Here is an 18236-nt window from a genome sequence, read left to right on the forward strand (position 1 = left end):
TACATGGGGCCAGAAAGCAATGGATTAAAACAGGAAGAGCCCCATTTATCATCTTCCCAATTATCCACTAATGGACTTAATGTTTCTCATTTCTATAGTTCTAAATTTGTGGAATTCGAAGTCCTAGTCATCAGACTTCCCAATTATCCACTAATGGACTTAGTGTTTGCCATTTCTGTAGTTCTAAATTTGTGGAATTAGAAGTCCTAGTCACCAGAGGTGGCATCTTCCTGCTAGGGGGCAGAGCAAAGGTCCCACTGAACTAAGCTTCATCTGCTTCCTGGGAACTTTGGCCTTTTTGAGTTCAGGGACAAGTAGGCAGGAAGAAGAGTCAACACCCTGGCAGAATTCTGATCAACAGCAGTAAGTAGGCTTCAATGGGGACAAGTAAGAATATGTGTGGTACCAAGGTGACACGACTGAGCGACTTCACTTTCACTTTTCAAGGTGACCCACTTGGGAACCTCTACTTTGCCCAACAGTGACTGTAAATGGACAAGAACAACAACATCTGCCTGAGAAAGGGATTGTTACCCGAGGCTCAAGTTTCTCAGCACTTAAGGTTTTCACGTTAGCAATTTAATTTTCGAGACCAGCGGAGGTGGTAGATAAAAGAGAGGAAAATTTAGAATAAATAGTGAAGAGAATTAAGTAATGAATTCAGTTGTGGCTCCTGCACAGACCAACTGCAAAGATGGAAACTGCAGTTTATCCCACAAATTTCTGTCTTTCAAGTTTCTGTTCAGGAAGAAAACAGTTCTGTGAATGTGTATAGAGAGTGAATCTACATGCAAGCGGTGGACTGTGACAAATGCAGAAATGTGCTGCTCAGATATCTCTTCAATAAAAGGCCTTTTGCCTGTTTACAAAGAGTGTGGTTGAATGACAGCCTCAGATTTTGAGTTGAGGTCATAGGCTTCTTGGGGAGACTCCAACCAAAGACTAAGCAAGACTGTGCTGCAAAGGCCTTGCCATTTTTATTCCAAGGAGGGACTCTTCATCTTTGCTCTGAGTTACCTCTATCCCATCTATTGATAGTTATCTCCTTTTACCTTTTTTTTTTTTTTTTTTTACATTCTTAATTCTATCACTGTTTGCTTTCTTGAGGACACAAATGACAAACCTAGTCTTTCCCAGGTCCATCCAGCTCCCCTTGGTTCTTTCCTATTTCGATCAATAATTGTAGTGGTGGTATTGTGCTTTTTTCAGATATGGATACAAATGTTTATCATTCATATCCTATGCCACATATTAGTAGAATTGAAATCTATCCACTTAAATATTTTAAGACATCAAAATGTACCTTAAACTATGCCAAATATCTTAAATATAAAAAAGGATAGATAATACTATTATATAGTAGGAATTATCACAAATGCATCAAAGGTATCAATTAATACTATCCTTAAAACTATTCTAGGGGGTGGGGACTATTATTGTTCCAATTTAACTGATCAGGAAATGGTCCCACAGTACGAAGTAACCTGCCTAAGGGCAATCGTCCATGAGTATATCAATTGATTTGTAATTTAAACATAAGCCATTCTGCTCCTGTGTCTTCATCCATAATCATATTACTTTTGTACTTCTAGAAAGGCTTGAGGAGTACCAGAACTTTAAAATTATAATAGTTCGGTCTTGGAGAAACCAGGCCTGGCTTATACACGATTGAGGAACTTAAGATACAGATTTTTTTTTTTTAAGTTGTTTAAGAAAGGTAAGCTTCCCCCCCACCTCAAAAAAAAATGTAAAAAAGCAAAGTGGCTGTCTGAGGAGGCCTTACAAATAGCTGTGAAAAGAAGAGAAGCGAAAAGCAAAGGAGAAAAGGAAAGCTATATCCATTTGAATGCAGAGTTCCAAAGAATAGCAAGGAGAGATAAGAAAGCCTTCCTCAGTGATCAGTGCAAAGAAATAGAGGAAAACAATAGAATGGGAAAGACTAGAGATCTCTTCAAAAAAATTAGAGATACCAAGGGAAGATTTCATGCAAAGATGGGCTCAATAAAGGACAGAAATGATATGGACCTAACAGAAGCAGAAGATATTAAGAAGAGGTGGCAAGAATACACAGAAGAACTGTACAAAAAAGATCTTCACGACCCAGATAATCACAATGGTGTGATTACTCACCTAGAGCCAGACGTCCTGGAATGTGAAGTCAATGGGCCTTAGAAAGCATCACTACGAACAAAGCTAGTGGAGGTGATGGAATTCCAGTTGAGCTATTTCAAATCCCCAAAGATGATGCTGTGAAAGTGCTGCACTCAATACATCAGCAGATTTGGAAAACTCAGCAGTGGCCACAGGACTGAAAAAGGTCAGTTTTCATTCCAATCCCAAAGAAAGGCAATGCCAAAGAATGCTCAAACTACCGCACAATTGCACTCATCTCACACACTAGTAAAGTAATGCTCAAAAATCTCCAAGGCAGGCTTCAGCAATACGTGAACTGTGAACTTCCAGGTGTTCAAGCTGGTTTTAGAAAAGCCAGAGGAACCAGAGATCAAATTGCCAACATCCACTGGATCATTGAAAAAAGCAAAAGAATTCCAGAGAAACATCTATTTCTGCTTTATTGACTATGCCAAAGCCTTTGACTGTGTGGATCACAACACACTGTGGAAAATCCTGAAAGAGATGGGAATACCAGACCACTTGACCTGCCTCTTGAGAAATATGTATGCAGGTCAGGAAGCAACAGTTCGAACTGGACATGGAACAACAGGTTGGTTCCAAATAGGAAAAGGAGTACGTCAAGGCTGTATATTGTCACCCTGCTTATTTAACTTATATGCAGAGTACATCATGAGAAACGCTGGGCTGGAAGAAGCACAAGCTGGAATCAAGATTGCCGGGAGAAATATCAATAACCTCAGATATGCAGATGACACCACCCTTATGGCAGAAAGTGAAGAAAAACTAAAGAGCCTCTTGATGAAAGTGAAAGAGGAGAGTGAAAAAGATGGCTTAAATCTCAACATTCAGAAAACTAAGATCATGAAATCCAGTCCCATCACTTCATGGCAATTAGATGGGGAAACAGTGGAAACAGTGTCAGACTTAATGTTTTTGGGCTCCAAAATCACTGCAGATGGTGATTGCAACCATGAAATTAACACTTACTCCTTGGAAGGAAAGTTATGACCAACCTAGACAGCATATTAAAAACCAGATGTGGTCTAGTCAAGGCTATGGTGTTTCCAGTAGTCACGTATGGGTATAAGAGTTGGACTATAAAAAGAGCTGAGCGCCAAGAATTGAAGTGTGGTGTTGGAGAAGACTCTTGAGAGTCCCTTGGACTGCAAGGAGATCCAACCAGTCCATCCTAAAGGAAATCAGCCCTGAGTGTTCATTGGAAAGACTGATATTGAAGCTGAAACGCGAATACTTTGGCCCCCTGATTTATTTGAAAAGACCCTGATGTTGAGAAAAATTGAAGGTGGGAGGAGAAGGGGATGACAGAGGATAAGATGCTTGGATGGCATCACCGACTCAATGGACATGAGTTTGAGTAAACTCCTGGAGTTGGAGGTGGACAGGGAGGCCTGGCGAGCTGCAGTCCTTGGGTCTGACAGGACTGACTGAACTGAAGTTTTCCAAACAGTAACAAGTAGTTTAACATTTATGTTTTGTAACTTTTGAAAAGTCAAGATTAAGAAAATGCTTCTACTGATCACCTCAGACTTCTATTTCCAAGTCAGTCAGAAAATTTTCTCCTGTGTCTCGCCAGCTGGTTGGTACCTTTACCTAAAATAGAGGCATCATCTTATCTGCAGAGTTAATTTCTTCCTCATTACTTCACTCTGTTGGTGATCCAATGTTTTCCTATTGACTTAGGCTTGCAATCTTGTAACCCGGTAGGCACTTAACATTTGTTACAGTTGGTAACATTTTTGTTCTGGTTCTTGGTTTAACTATTGTAAAAAGTCTAAAAAGGTGTCTTGTTCCTTAAGATTTTCACAGAAAAGTGGCTAAACTAAGGTCTCGTTTTTTGTCAACTGCAGAGAATTAAGTTTACAGTAAACTAAAAAAAATCTTAAGACAGAACTAGGTTGCCCGTGAGCTTCCAGAGCAAACTCTATGCTCCTTATCCAGAGGAACTATAATTCCCGTCGTGCATTGCTGCCTTCTCAGCCTACAAGTGAGTCCGTCATTTCCGCCCGCATTGGCGGTGGGTTATGGGTTTTGTAGTTTGTGTTTCTTTTGTCGTTGTCTTGGGAAGGGAAAAGTGTGGCCGGATCGACGGCTCTGAATCTGGTATTACAAAACAATGTTTAAAATAAGTTAATACAATAACGTATCAGAGTCAGTTTAGCGTCAGGTTATTATGTATTTCACGTTCCGCCTTCTTCCTACTGCGGGGCCCGGGAAGGGGAAGTGACGTGCTTCCGGTGTAATGGCGGCGCGGTGGAGCTCCAGGTAATTACCGAAGTCCGTAGACTCGCAGCAGGCAGCGAGTTGGAGTTGGGGTTGCAGGTTGCCAGGCCGGGTGGGAAATGAAGGGGCCCCAGGAGTAGGTGCGGGCTCGCTGGTACGGCCGTGGGCGGTTTTCGGGTGCGCTTGGGTCTCCCGCCGCGCGGTGGCCCGCCAGGTTGGACTGTGAGTGTCGGTCGGGCGGAAGAGCCCCAGTGAGTGGGACTGCGCGGTGGGATGGAGAATGCCTGCGCGGACAGGGGAGGTTCCTGGAGCTGTCTCTCCGCGGTGGCTTTTATTGTGGAATCCAGCACCAGCGCGGGTACCCTTTCCTTTCGTGTGAGGTGTGTTTTGGGCGCGGATCACTTGGAGCCTCTCGAGTTCTTGGTTCGGGGCCGCAGGCCCCTTTCTTAGTGCCTAGGCCCCGAACCATAGGTGTGAGATTAATAAACCCTGGTTTATTAAAAAGCTGTGGAAGTTCTCCTCTCATTCCTCTTTCCGGCGAAGTGTTTTTGTGACTGCTTCTTCAAAATATCATGAGTCGTTTCTTTTTCATCATTTACCACGTAGTTCTGAGGACTGTTCGTTCATTATTACGTGTGTTCTTCCTCTGTTATCCTTTATCCCTACATAACTTGTTTTTCAGTCGTTCCGTCGTGCCCTACTCTTTGCGACCCGATGGACTGCAGCACACCAGGCTGCCCTGTCCTTCACCATCTCCCGGAGTTTGTTCAGACTGGTGTCCATTGAGGCAGTGATGCCATCCAACCATCTCGTCCTCTCGTTCCCTTCTCCTCCTGGTTTCAATCTTTCCCAGCATTAGGGTCTTTTACATTGAGTCGTGTCTTCGCATCAGGTGGCCAAAATATTAGAGTTTCAGCTTCAAGGTCAGTCCTTCCAATGAATATTGAGGACTGATTTCCTTTAGGATTGACTGGTTGGCTCTCTCTGCTGTCCAAGGGATTCTCAAAAGTCTTCTCCAACACCACAGTTCAGAAACATCAATTCTTTGGCACTCAGCTTTCTTAACGGTCCAGTTCTCACATCCATATATGACTACTAGAAAAACCATAGCTTTGACTAGACTGACCTTTGTCGCCAAAGTAATGTCTCAGCTTTAAATATGCAGTCTAGGTTTTTCAGAGCTTTTTTTTCTAAGAAGCAAGCATCTTTTAAGTTCATGGCTGCAGTCACCAGCTGCAGTAATTTTGGAGCCCCCCAAAATAAAATGTGTCACTAGTTCCTTTGTTCCACCATCTATTTGCCATGAAGTGATGGGACTGGATGCCATGATCTGTTTTTTGAACGTGGAGTTTTAAGCCAACTTTTTCACTATTTCACTTTCATCAAGAGGCTCTTTAGTTCTTCACTTTCTGCCATGAGGGTGGTGTCATCTGCATATCTGAGGTTATTGATATTTCTCCCAGCAGTCTTGATTTCAGCTGTGTTTCATCCAGCCCTGCATTTAGCATGATGTACTCTGCATATAAGTTGAATAATCAGAGTGACAATATATAGCCTTGAGATACTCCTTCACCAGTTTGGAACCAGTCTGTTGTTCCATGTCCGGTTCTAACTTGCTTCTTGACCTGCCTACAGATTACTCAGGAGGCAGGTAAGGTGGTCTGGTATTCCCATCTCGAAGAATTTTCCAGTTTGTTGTGATCCACACTGTCAAAGGCTTTGGCGTCGTCAGTAAAGCAGAAGTAGATGTTTATCTGGAACTCTCTTGCTTTTTCTGTCATCCAGCAATTTGATCTCTGGTTCCTCTACCTTTTCTAATCCAGCTTGAACATCTTGAAGTTCTCAGTTCATGTACTGTTGAAGCCTGGCTTGGAGAATTTTGAGCATTACTTTGCTATCATGTGAGATGAGTGCAATTGTGTGGTAGTTTGAGCATTATTTGGCATTACCTTTCTTTGGGATTGGAATGAAAACTGATCTTTTCCAGTCCTGTGGCCACTGCTGAGTTTTCCAAATTTGTTGGCATATTGAATGCAGCACTTTAACAGCATCATATTTAGGACTTGAAATAGCTCAGCTGGAATTCCATCACCTCCACTAGCTTTGTTTGTAGTGTTGCTTCCTAAGGCCCACTTGACTTCACATTTCAGGATGTCTAGCTCTAGGTGAGTGATCACACCAACTCATAAATGGATCAGACAGGAGTTCAGTACTTTCACCTTGAAAGCTACCCTGTGAGTCCTTTCCTGAATTAGTTTATCAGGATAGGTTTATTCTAGACATGATGACAGGAGCCTCTGATCTAGAATGTAGTGCTGTGTTTAGGGGCTACTTTATAAACATCTCTGTAGAGGCCACCCCCTCAAATTGTCTTTAAAATTTAGAATATGATTTACTAAGTGGCTCTATCATCTAATCATCAGCAAGCCCACCTTCAAAGCTGTACTGTGAGAGTTGAGAGCACATATCTGGCCCTTATACTTAAGTAAGGCAAGCTGATGAACGCTTTTTGGGGAGGGGGGAACAAAGTGGTATGAATGAAGGCATGCAACGTTCTCGGCAATTAGACCTGTTTTAGTAACTTGAAGTCACTACACCTTGAGGGTCAGATTTCCTCTTGGACTGGAACTGGTAGGAAAGGAACTGATACTTTTTTCATCTCAATAGGGAAGGATATTAAAGCTACTCTCCAGGTTAACCGAGGGAGGGTGGCGGTGAAGACAGGTAAGGTTTGGCTCCTCATGGTACTGTCTTGATACCGTTGATGACAACAGCTTGGCCATTCCTAGAAGTAAGGGTTGGTATGTGGGACAAGACTGTTGTGGTATTCCATGGTAAAGAAGTTGTCAGATATCATTATAGGGAGTTCTTCATAGGAAGAATTAGGAACAATCATCAAAAGCTTACACACCGCCTTTTATCTTTGATTTTAGAATTGGAACCTATTAAGTAGCGCGCACTGTCCTAAGTTCTGGATATATAGCAGTGACCAAGAACTTCAGGGATCCAGTGTTCCAAATGGTCTTTCACGCCTCTGAGTCCTATACGTGCTGTCTCATTGCCTGAATGACCTACTTGTCCTTCACAATGCAGCTTCTAGACCGATTTCTTTCTTTGTTCCCCAGACCCATTTACTTGCCCTTCCATTTTTCTAGTAGTATTGTGTTTATAACATTGCTGTAGCACTTAGATCTCTCTGCTCTGCCTGATAATAGGAACTCTGTCTCAGCCCTCAATGCCTTGTGTGCAGCTTAACATACATCTCCCCTCACAAGATATAGGCACTGCCTTTGACCCTCTATTCTTGACTTGCTTCCAAAGAATTGGGGGTAAAGTAAAAAAGAAAAAGACCATGACCATCCTGCTTTTTCTCAGCCTTTTACTTTCTCTAAGTGCTTTTCTGAACCACTTTTTAATATAAATATCAGTTCTTTTCATTCTGTTTTCCTGTTTCTCCCATAAAAAAACATTTTCAGTTATAAAAAACCTCACAAAGGAGACTTTCCTCACAAATGCAAACTTTAAAGACAAAATGAAAAAAGTACTGTTCAGTGGGTGGTTAGAAGCGCTGGAGATATTTCTTTGCCAGACAAGGTATATATTAAGTGGTGAGGGTTATGTAGGTTTTACATGTAAGGTTTTTTGTCTCTTCTTTGTTGTCATTACAATGGGTATAAATTTAACTTAATCACAGATCAGTAAAACCCATACTGATAGTATTTGTTCAGTGAATCAGGTGCTGGGATTAGTGAGGAAAGTTGAATTCTGCTGCTGGCCACTTGAGCTGTGAACCAAGTGAAGTGTGGGGAACTAGAAGGCAAGATGAGGTGGGCTTAACAGGGTTTGAGGTCAGGTGATTAAAGGCCTAGCAGCAGTGGAGATGTCCCTTGTGTGTGCCCGGTCGTGTCTGTCTGACAGTTAGTGATCCCCTGGACTGTAGTCTGCCAGGCTCTTCTGTCCATGGAATTTTCCAGGTAAGAATACTGGAGTGGGGTTGCCATTTCTGCTCTAGGAGTATCTTTTTGACCCAGGGATCAAACTCATATCTCTTGCGTTGCCTGTATTGGCAGGCGGATTCCTTACCACTGCACCACCTGGGAAGCCCCAGAGACATCCCTTAAGATTTATGTTTACTGAGTTAACGAGAAGAACTGCTACCAAAGAACTCTTTTCTATTAAAGAATAATATAAGGAGACTGATGGTAGATACAGTAGGCATTGAGACAGAATTTTCATTTTAAAAACTTAGAAGGAAATTTCCAAAGTATGAAATAATACAGTTATATTGTAGTGGGATGTGCTTTTAATTTAAGGCCTGGATTTCTCTCCAGGCAGCATTGCAGGTATTTACAGAATCCTTTTGCTCTGTGTGGGTAGAATGCAGTGGCGCCCTATGTTTTTTAGAGGCAAGTTGGGAAAGTCCTTATAGTCTGGAGATAAAGAAGACCTATGAGAAATCTTATTAGAGGGGTCAAAACTATTTTGCCTTCTTCTAAAATGAAACCAGGGATTATCTTATAGGATCTTCCCTAAATGGAGCCTTCCCCTTACTTTTTTCCTGTATACAAGGGCAGAGAGAGTGGTGGGGGGAAATGGGCAGATTTGATTCTGTCTCCTGTTAACTGAGAAAGTAGGATCAGTTAGATTTGATGACTGACAGGGAATGAGGAAATTGTCACTTGGCTAGTTTTACAGGTAATATTTTAGAGGAAGTGCTGGTTGGAGGAGAGGAGGAAATGAGTTCCAACTTGGGCATCTGCAGTTCAGCGGGCTTTTGGTGCATCCACATAGAGGTTTCTATAGGCATTTGGAGATAAAGGTTTGGAACACTTGTAGAAAAGATTGGATGAAGTAAAATTGTTCTTATGAATATTAGCCTAAGATGTGGAAGTGGAGATGGTCTTCCAGAGAGAATGTGGAGAAAGGAAAGTTAAGGACTATTCATTTGTTCATTTAACAAGTATTGAGAAACTTTGGGGATTATAATAATGAACAAAACAGATAAAAATCCCTGAGCAAAGATTAAACTCTGTGGAATGGTAAAATGTTAGAGGGGGGGACAGAAGAAGAGACAAAAGCAAAACCAGTGAACTTGGTGTCTTTGGTGTAAGATGAGAAATGAGAACTTCAAGAAGGTGGTTAGCAGTACCAAGTGCTAGACACAGTGTTATAAAAGAAGGAAGTGGCCCCTGGATTTAGCAACAAGAAAGTCATTATGTAACCTTGATAAGTACTGTGGAATCCCAAGAGTGGAAACCAGATTGGTAAAAGGGGTTAATGGGAGATTAAGAATTAGAGGCACTTTATGTGAACTCATCTACCAGAAAAAGCTTGGTTGTATAGAGAAAGAATGGAATTAGAGAGGGGGCAGGATAAAGGGAATTTGCCCCATATATGTCATAATTATATTTAAATGAATCAGTAAATAAGTTCAACATATAGAATTTTTCTTTAAAACTAACTCATTTGGAAATCAATACTGTAAATCCAGAAGTAGCTGATAGAGATTTTGAAACAAAAATCAACAACTTCCTGCTCTTATAGAGCCTGCATTCTAGTGAAAAGGCTGGATCTTCCTATGTACCAGAAAAGACTTTTTAAAAAAGTTTAGGTAGCATATTCATATGATCATTATCATTTTAATTTCTTTGGTAACTTAAACAGACTAATATGGATTGGCCTCATGGTGTGGGAAGTGAATGGGGGTTAACACTTACTCTCAGTTTATAATGAGTGATTTTTGGTATGAATATTGGTCTTGGAAAAGGAAATGGCAGTCCCTTCCAGTATTTTTGCCTGGAGAATTCCATGGACAGAGGAGCCTGGGGGGCTACATTCCGTGGCGTCGCAAAGAATCAGACATGACTGAAGCGACTTAACACACAACACACATTGGTGTCACTGAGTTCTTAAAAATGACAAGAACTTTTAGATTTTTGTCTTTTTTTTTTAGTCATCCGAGTCTTACTGTCTTAAGAAGTCCCCAAGTTGGTGCTGTCTTCCCTACATAGAATCAAAGACCAGTCAGAAGTGTTTATGTTGTTTATTCCTCATTGCTTAAAAACCCAAACAATATCTAATACTATCTGCACAGCTTCTAAGCCTGTCACGTCTACGTGGTAACCTTCAGTCATTCAGATGGTTGTGCGTCCAGGCACACACCTGGTGTACTGTAGTGTACCAGAAAGCAGACAGGGAGGACAGATCTGCGTTTCTACATTTGTATTGATAATTCTGATTTGACATTCAGAATTTGTTCAGATTTTTACAGAAAGAATACAGTGCAGATACATTTATTAAGTAATCCCCCTTTTGGGATCCCAGGGCAACATCAGCTAGTAAAATACATGTAATATTTCTATAGTACATCATGTGAAGAGTCACATAAAGTCTCGAGTTAGTGCATGTCAGATTTTGCTGTCAAATGAGTTTACCAAAAATCTGTATTTTTAAGACATTTCGGATTTCAGAATAGCAGGTAAGAGATTGTCACTCTTGTGACTTTTCTTGAAAAGTTTTGACCCTTTTATTTTCTTGGTATTATGAACCTGTGCTGAAATCGAATTACAGTATCAAATTTTTTTCTTATGTGGCATATCATGGGGCAAATTTCTTGCTAATATGTATGTATTCAAAAAAATAGCAAGGAAAAATAAGGAAGCAGTTTTCTTAAACAATTTTTTTTTTTCCTTTAGTACAAATAGGGAAAGGCCATGGCAATCTTGTCATTCATGCTTAAGAACTGTGGCCAATCTGTTATTCCTATCTGTTCCCTGAAAAGGAAAATGAGTATTTGGAAGAGTCATCCGTTTGTGTCCTATTTGGAAATTTTTCCAAGGATTCCATCAACACCACCTTTCCATTACATTTTGTATTAAGAACAAATTTGCACTAGCTTTTAATTTGAATGCTATTTACTATTCCATTTTCTTATTTTGTTTTTTGTTTTAAACTCTCTTATAATGTTTGGAGTTTTCCATGCTTACTATTACTATGTAGAATGCAGAAGAGCAAACTAAAGGAAATCGACTTTCTTTTAACAATTTTATGATAGTATATTTCCACAAGTTCCTCGAACATGGATTGAAGATACCTAAGGGACAGTAGTAGATGTTTTATTTTGAAATAATTGAGAAAGTAATGCATTAATTAATTGAATATTTTCCTGTTTTTTGAACTTTTGAGATAATTGCAGAATGTATAATTTTATAGTTTCCAGTTACTAAAGCAGTCTTCTTACAAATCTTATTAAGTATTTTGCTTTCTGATGCTTGCTGAAACAACATCTTATTATTATAAAATATTCTCCTTGCTCAGGAGAGCAGGTGTGGTTTTGCTGAGTGACTTACTTGTGACAAGGAGAGAGAAATTTAATAATTCATCATGAAATCCACACAGTGATGCTAAGAAGAGCAGTGAGAGCTATAAACTCTAGATAAATTACTCTCATTGCAGGAATTTCCAATTAGTCTACGTATCAAGCATGCAGATATTGAACTCTCAGAATTTCCCTGCAGGCATATTCTGTATAAATCTGGACGATGATAGTACTTTATGCATATTTTGTTAGAACTGGGATAGCAGTCTATAGTATTATCAATTTCACTCTTATGTTTTGGGACATAGAAATGTAACAGATTGTACTTGATTGCCAGAAAAGTATTTGGTGATGATGGTTGAAGGGTAGAAAGGTGAAAGATGTCACTGATCAGAAAGAAAACTCAGTAAACTTAAATGGGTGAGATAATTTGAAATTAAAGGCATTAAAAATTGCCAGGTGTGTGTGAGTGTAGGATGAGAAGAGAAACCAGGTTGTGTGTGTGTGTGTGTATGTATGTGTGTCGGATGAGAAGAGAAACCAGGTTTTAGACCCTAGAGGGATCGTCAAGGAAAATACTAGATATTGCACAATAGTCAAGTGATTTATTTGCTCATATTGTACCTGGTCACAGTGAATTCTTGGTATGCAAATTAAATAAAGGGATCCTTAACATTATTATTCATGTTAAAAAAAAAGTAGGGCCTCATTATATTAACATCAAAACCTTTACTCTCTGGAACTTTGAATGGATCAGTTTAGGAAAATTTTATGCATAGTATATATAGATTGTGTCTTTTTACATTTTATAGTTTACCAATTTGGCATCAGCTTACTAATGTTGGTATTTTCCTTGGGATGCAGCATCAGATGGTTTGGCATCAGATAAACTTTCTTGAATTTTAGCTCCGTCACTTATTAGCAGTGATTTATTTGTACCCATCGCTTCAACTCTGTGTACCTCAGTTTTCCCATTGAAAAATAAGGTTTAAAAAAGTCACGCAAGCAGGGTAACCATGAAGGTTGAATAAGAATATAGAAATGAAGTACCTGGTATAGTGTCTTTGTGACTATAACAGTTTTATTTATTTGTTGTTGTTGCTATTGTTATCTGACTCTAAATTAGATGTTTCTGACTTCTGACACAGGAAATGTATGTAATTAGTTCATCTCACATATCTTGGAAACATCATTGTCATGTGCTGTAGAATTGGTAGTGTAGATGGCAAATTAGTGTGTTGTGGAGCTACTATACACATTGGCATTCTTCCCTTTGGCTGGTTTTGCACAGCATTGGGCAAGCTGTGTTCACCGTTGTATCATTCCTGTCAGCCATGGGTCACTAACCATCACATTATTTTAAAATGACTTACCTCATTGGAAAACATGTTTTACAGTTGAGAAAAATGCTTTTTGAATGTTTATAAATTATTGGTACTAGAGTTTAGACTATCTCCTTTATTATCAATTTGGGCACACTATATAGGTAAAGGCTCTATAGGTATATAGTATACACTATATAGGTATATGGAGAAGGAAATGGCAACCCACTCCAGTACCTTTGCCCGGAAAATCCCATGGACGGAGGAGCCCGGTAGGCTACATACAGTCCATGGGGTCGCAAAGAGTCGGACAATATAGGTAAAGGCTGATTTTGAAATACATTTTATTTTAGGTACATGCTAAGGTAAGTTCTCTTAGGTTGAAAATACATTTATCTGTATGGATTTAAGTATTTCTGAAAGTCCAGATTCCACTCTGTTCTCATTCTTCTACCCATAAAACCATGATGTGCATATCATACTTTTCAGCAAGTTCATAGTATTAAACTGGACTAGAAAACGTGCTCTTCCATTATTTTGTCCCCCATTAAGGGAATAGACCTCCAGTCTGCCTCCTTTATTTGGACGGAAGACTGCATAGAGGATATTGGTCAACTGAGTTAGTGCTCATTTCAAGTTAGCATGGATCCTACTATATAAACACACCCCATTATAGAGTAGGGCAAATTGTTCAACTATGGATCTAAACACAGTCCACATATTACATGTGTTAAGTCTGTTAAGCCTCTTATAACAGTTGTGCCACCCATTTCTTTCTTTTTTTGGTCCCCCATGTCATCGAATTGTTGAAGAAAGTGCTTCATTTGTCTTGTATGTTAAAGCCCATCAATAAAAAAATCCCCAATAATGTACTTAGTGCTCACCAGATATCTGGTCTTGGCAGGCATTTGTAGACAAGAGAGAATTTGTAAACTAAAGAGTTGGTGGAACAGTAAGTGGGCGTATCTTAAGAACACATGAGTGCATGCCCACATCATTCTGTATGGGTCAGATGGGACCGAACAGAATTGACCTCAGATAATCCATGTTCCATATGATGACTTCAGTTCAGTTCAGTCACTCAGTCGTGTCCAACTCTTTGTGACCCCATGGGCTTCAGCTTATATTGGCATAATTTTTCTCTTTTGCAAATTAGTGGAAATCCATTCTAAAAGTTGTGGTTTCTGTGTCGGTGTCAATTCTTGGCTGTCAGAAGGGTTTGTTTTTTTTTTTTTTTTTCCCCATTTTATCAGTACCCCTTCTGGTTACTCAGTCTAAGCTAAAGGATAGATCATTTATCTTCTGGAGATGTGATCAGTCGCTGTCTGCACTGTTGTTCAGTGGCCCAGGATTGTATATGAAGTTTGTGATGGTAATAATACTTCTAATGCCAGGCTTTTCTTGTTGTTTATGTAAAATGATTATTTGTCATCATAGCAGCTGCAAAGCAGTGTTTAAGACTGTGGGGGTCACACATTGATGATTAAAACATAGACAAACTCTACGCCGAGGATTATTATATTCCTTATTTCTCATAATCTGAATCTGTCATGGAACATAACCAAATGACTTTTCCCATAATTGGATATGAATTTTTTTTTTTTTAACTTTTGACAGTATCTGAAGAATTAATTAGTATCATATCTTCAGTTCAGTTTAGTCTTTCAGTCATGTCCAACTCTTTGTGACCCCATGGACTGCAGCATGCCAAGCCTCCCTGTCCATCACCAACTCCAGGAGTTTGCTCAAACTCACATCCATTGAGTCAGTGATGCCATCCAACCATCTCATCCTCTGTCATCCCCTTCTCTTTCCGCCCTCAATCTTTCCCAACATCAGGGTCTTTTCAAATAAATCAGTTGTTCACATCAGGTGGCCAAAGTATTGGAGTTTCAGCCTCAACATCAGTTCTTCCAATAAACACTCAGGACTGATTTCCTTTAGTATGGACTGGTTGGATCTCCTTGCAGTTCAAGGGACTCTCAAGTCTTCTCCAACATCACAGCTTAAAAGCCTCAATTCTTTGGTGCTCAGCTTTCTTTATAGTCCAACTCTCACATCCATACATGACTACTGGAAAAACCATAGCCTTGACTAGACGGACCTTTGTTGGCAAAGTCATGTCTCTGCTTTTTAATATTCTGTCTAGGTTGGTCATAGCTTTTCTTCCAAGGAGTAAGTGTCTTTTAATTCCATGGCTGCAATCACCATCTGCAGTGACTTTAGAGCCACCAAAAATAAAGTCAACCACTGTTTCCATTGTTTTCCCATATATTTGCCATGAAGTGATGGGACTGGAAGCCATGATCTTAGTTTTCTGAACGTTGAATTTTAAGCCAACTTTTTCACTCTCGTCTTTCACTTTCATCAAGAGGCTCTTTATTTCTTGACTTTCTGCCATACAGGGGGTGTCATCTGCATATCTGAGGTTACTGATATTTCTCCCAGCAATCTTGATTCCAGCTTGTGCTTCTTCCAGCCCAGCGTTTCTCATGATGTACTCTGCATATAAGTTAAATAAGCAGGGTGACAATACACAGTCTTGACGTACTCCTTTCCTATTTTGAACCAGTCTGTTGTTCCATGTCCAGTTCGAACTGTTGCTTCCTGACCTTCATACAGATTTCTCAAGAGGCAGGTCAGGTGTCTGGTATTCCCATCTCTTTCAGGATTTTCCACAGTGTGTTGTGATCCACACAGTCAAAGGCTTTGGCATAGCCAGTAAAGCAGAAACAGATGTTTCTCTGGAACTGTCTTGCTTTTTCGATGATCCAGCGGATGTTGGCAATTTGATCTCGGGTTCCTCTGGCTTTTCTAAAACCAGCTTGAACATCTGGAAGTTCACGATTCATGTATTATTGAAGCCTGGCTTGGAGAAATTTGCATATCGTATCTGGAGACTGTCAAAACAAGGATTCAGAATGCCCTGACTAAAAGCCTCTAGTGTCTGCTAATCATTTAGAATTGTGTTGTATAGTATGGTAACCAGTAGCCACATGTAGCTATTCATGTTCAAATATAAACTTAATTAAAATCATATAAAATAAATTTTCTCCTTTCCACTAGGTATATTTGAAGTTCTCAGTAGCCACATGTGGCCAGTGACTATTGTATTGGTATAGTGGCTACTGACAGTACAGAAAAAGAACCTTTCCATTAGTGCAGAAAGTTCTTTTGTATAGTGCTGATTTAGAAGTGTCAGCTAGCAGAGAGGGGAAAAAAAAAAAAAAGAGGATCAAGGACAAAAATAATGCAAATGAGTCTGTGGCAGTGATTGGTGTCTAGCGTCTGTTGAAGGAGGGCCTTGTTCTGTTTTCTGTGTTTTCCCCTTCTGGATCAGAGAAGTCCTGAAAATGAGTCACAGGTGATTGATGGCAGCAGTATCCACCAGCATATCCCTGCAAAAAGTAAAGAGTACTAGGCAGAGTGTTTTACTTAGATTAGATTCTTTTGAGGTTCATTTTGAACAATTCAGTTCTTGAGCCTGGTTCACACAGGGAGTCTTGGTGAATGTAAGGAAGGAGCAGAAGCTCCTATGGACAAAAAGTGACTCAGTTAATTCGTGGTGCTGGCGGGGTGTGTTTGTGCGTGCGTGCTCAGTCGTACCCCATGGACTGTCATTCTCCAGGCTCCTCTGTCCATGGAATTTTCCAGGCAAGAGTACTGGAGTGGGTTGCCATTTCCTACTCCAGGGGATCTTCCTGACCTAGCGATCCAATTCATGTCTCTTGTGTCTCCCACATTGGCAGGCAGATTCTTTACCACTGTGCCACCGGGGAAGCCCCAATTAATTTGTATAACAACATTATTAAAATAGAAGAGAATAGAATCCTCTATTGAGGTATTGCATAGTATCATCCCGGGAGTAGGGACAAATTATGAATAGTAAGGACATTAACAGTTCTCTAGGCTTTTAATTTTTACATTAAATATGTTCCAGATCTCACAGTTAATAGCATATTTAAGCCTACGGGCAAGAAAATTTTTACTGTTTATGCCAGACTATGTATATGCATTTTTTAACTTGAAAAGTACATAATCATTGAAACAATTACTGTTACCAGATACATATCTAGTTTACATAGGAAGACTGAATTCTGATGCAGGTTTTTTCTTTTCTTGCCCTCTCAATTTTTCATGTTTTATTTTCATTTTAAGGATAATAAAAGTATTTCATGAACATATTTTGTCATCTGCATGACTCCAGTTCAGTGCTTAAATTTGTGTTTGTGATCATGTTATAGCAGATACATGCATGCTAAAGTCATTTCAGTCGTGTCCGACTCTGCAATGCTATGGACTGCAGCCTGTCAGGCTCCTCTGTCCATGGGATTCTGAATACTGGAGTGGGTTGATCTTCCTGACTCACGGATTGAACCCCCCCATCTCTTATATCTCCTGAATTGGCAGCAAGTTCTTTACCAAAAGCACCACCTGGGAAGCCCATTATAGTAAATACTGTTACTTTAATTATCATGGCTGATGTCCTAAGCTCCAAAAAGCCTGTGCTCTGGCCATCAGTGCATTATGAGTGAGAATTTTCTCCCTATAATTGTGCCCAGAATTTCTCAGATTTAAAAAGCACTGATACTGCTTTTTGTTTTTTACATACATGTATGTGCTTTTTATCAGTGAGTTAAGGATTAATATTTGAAATTTATGTTTCCCTTTTCAAATGGTTTATGTCTTAAATTCTTCACTACAAAGTAGATAAGCTGTGGAGTCCTGTATTTGACTCATGATTTAAGACAAATTGATAACCAGTTTCTCGTCCATAATTGGAAAGCTAAGAAATCTTGAGGAAGAGTTGTATATTGGAATTACCTTGGGGATGCCTTTGTAAAACCAGTGTGCCTAGGTATCCCGCCCCCGCCCCACCTCCACCCCTGTATACAGATCTTCAAAGTAAGTAAGGTGGGCCCCAATATATGTACAAGTAATTCTCCAGCCATGCAGGTTTTCATATTCCACTTTTTTTTTTTTAACATAGTGACTTCGGGATCTTGTTTTACAGTATTAAGTAATAATCTGAAGTGACGTGTAAAAAAAACCCATCCAGCCACTTTGCTTTATTAGTAGCTGAGTGCTTTGCTTATCATTACAGATTTACTTTTTGTAAATAAATTAACTTTACTTTTTATAAGTTAATCTATAAACAAATTTATAAGTAAGCTTCATGTGTTAGGATTGTTCCTTGCTATCTACCCAGTTCTTAGAAG

General features: G+C 39.7%; 1 protein-coding gene across 1 annotated transcript in view; it reads left to right on the forward strand.

Moving 5' to 3' along the window:
• Window positions 1-4237: 4237 nt before the first annotated feature.
• The window catches only part of CWC22 (CWC22 spliceosome associated protein homolog), a gene marked incomplete at its 3' end in the record, with an annotated part of 48815 nt that continues 34816 nt past the window's right edge, over window positions 4238-18236 (forward strand). The window contains 1 exon segment of the mRNA XM_045163706.1: window positions 4238-4419.

This window comes from Bubalus bubalis, chromosome 2, assembly GCF_019923935.1.
Source record: "Bubalus bubalis isolate 160015118507 breed Murrah chromosome 2, NDDB_SH_1, whole genome shotgun sequence".
NCBI classification, from domain to species: domain Eukaryota; kingdom Metazoa; phylum Chordata; class Mammalia; order Artiodactyla; family Bovidae; genus Bubalus; species Bubalus bubalis.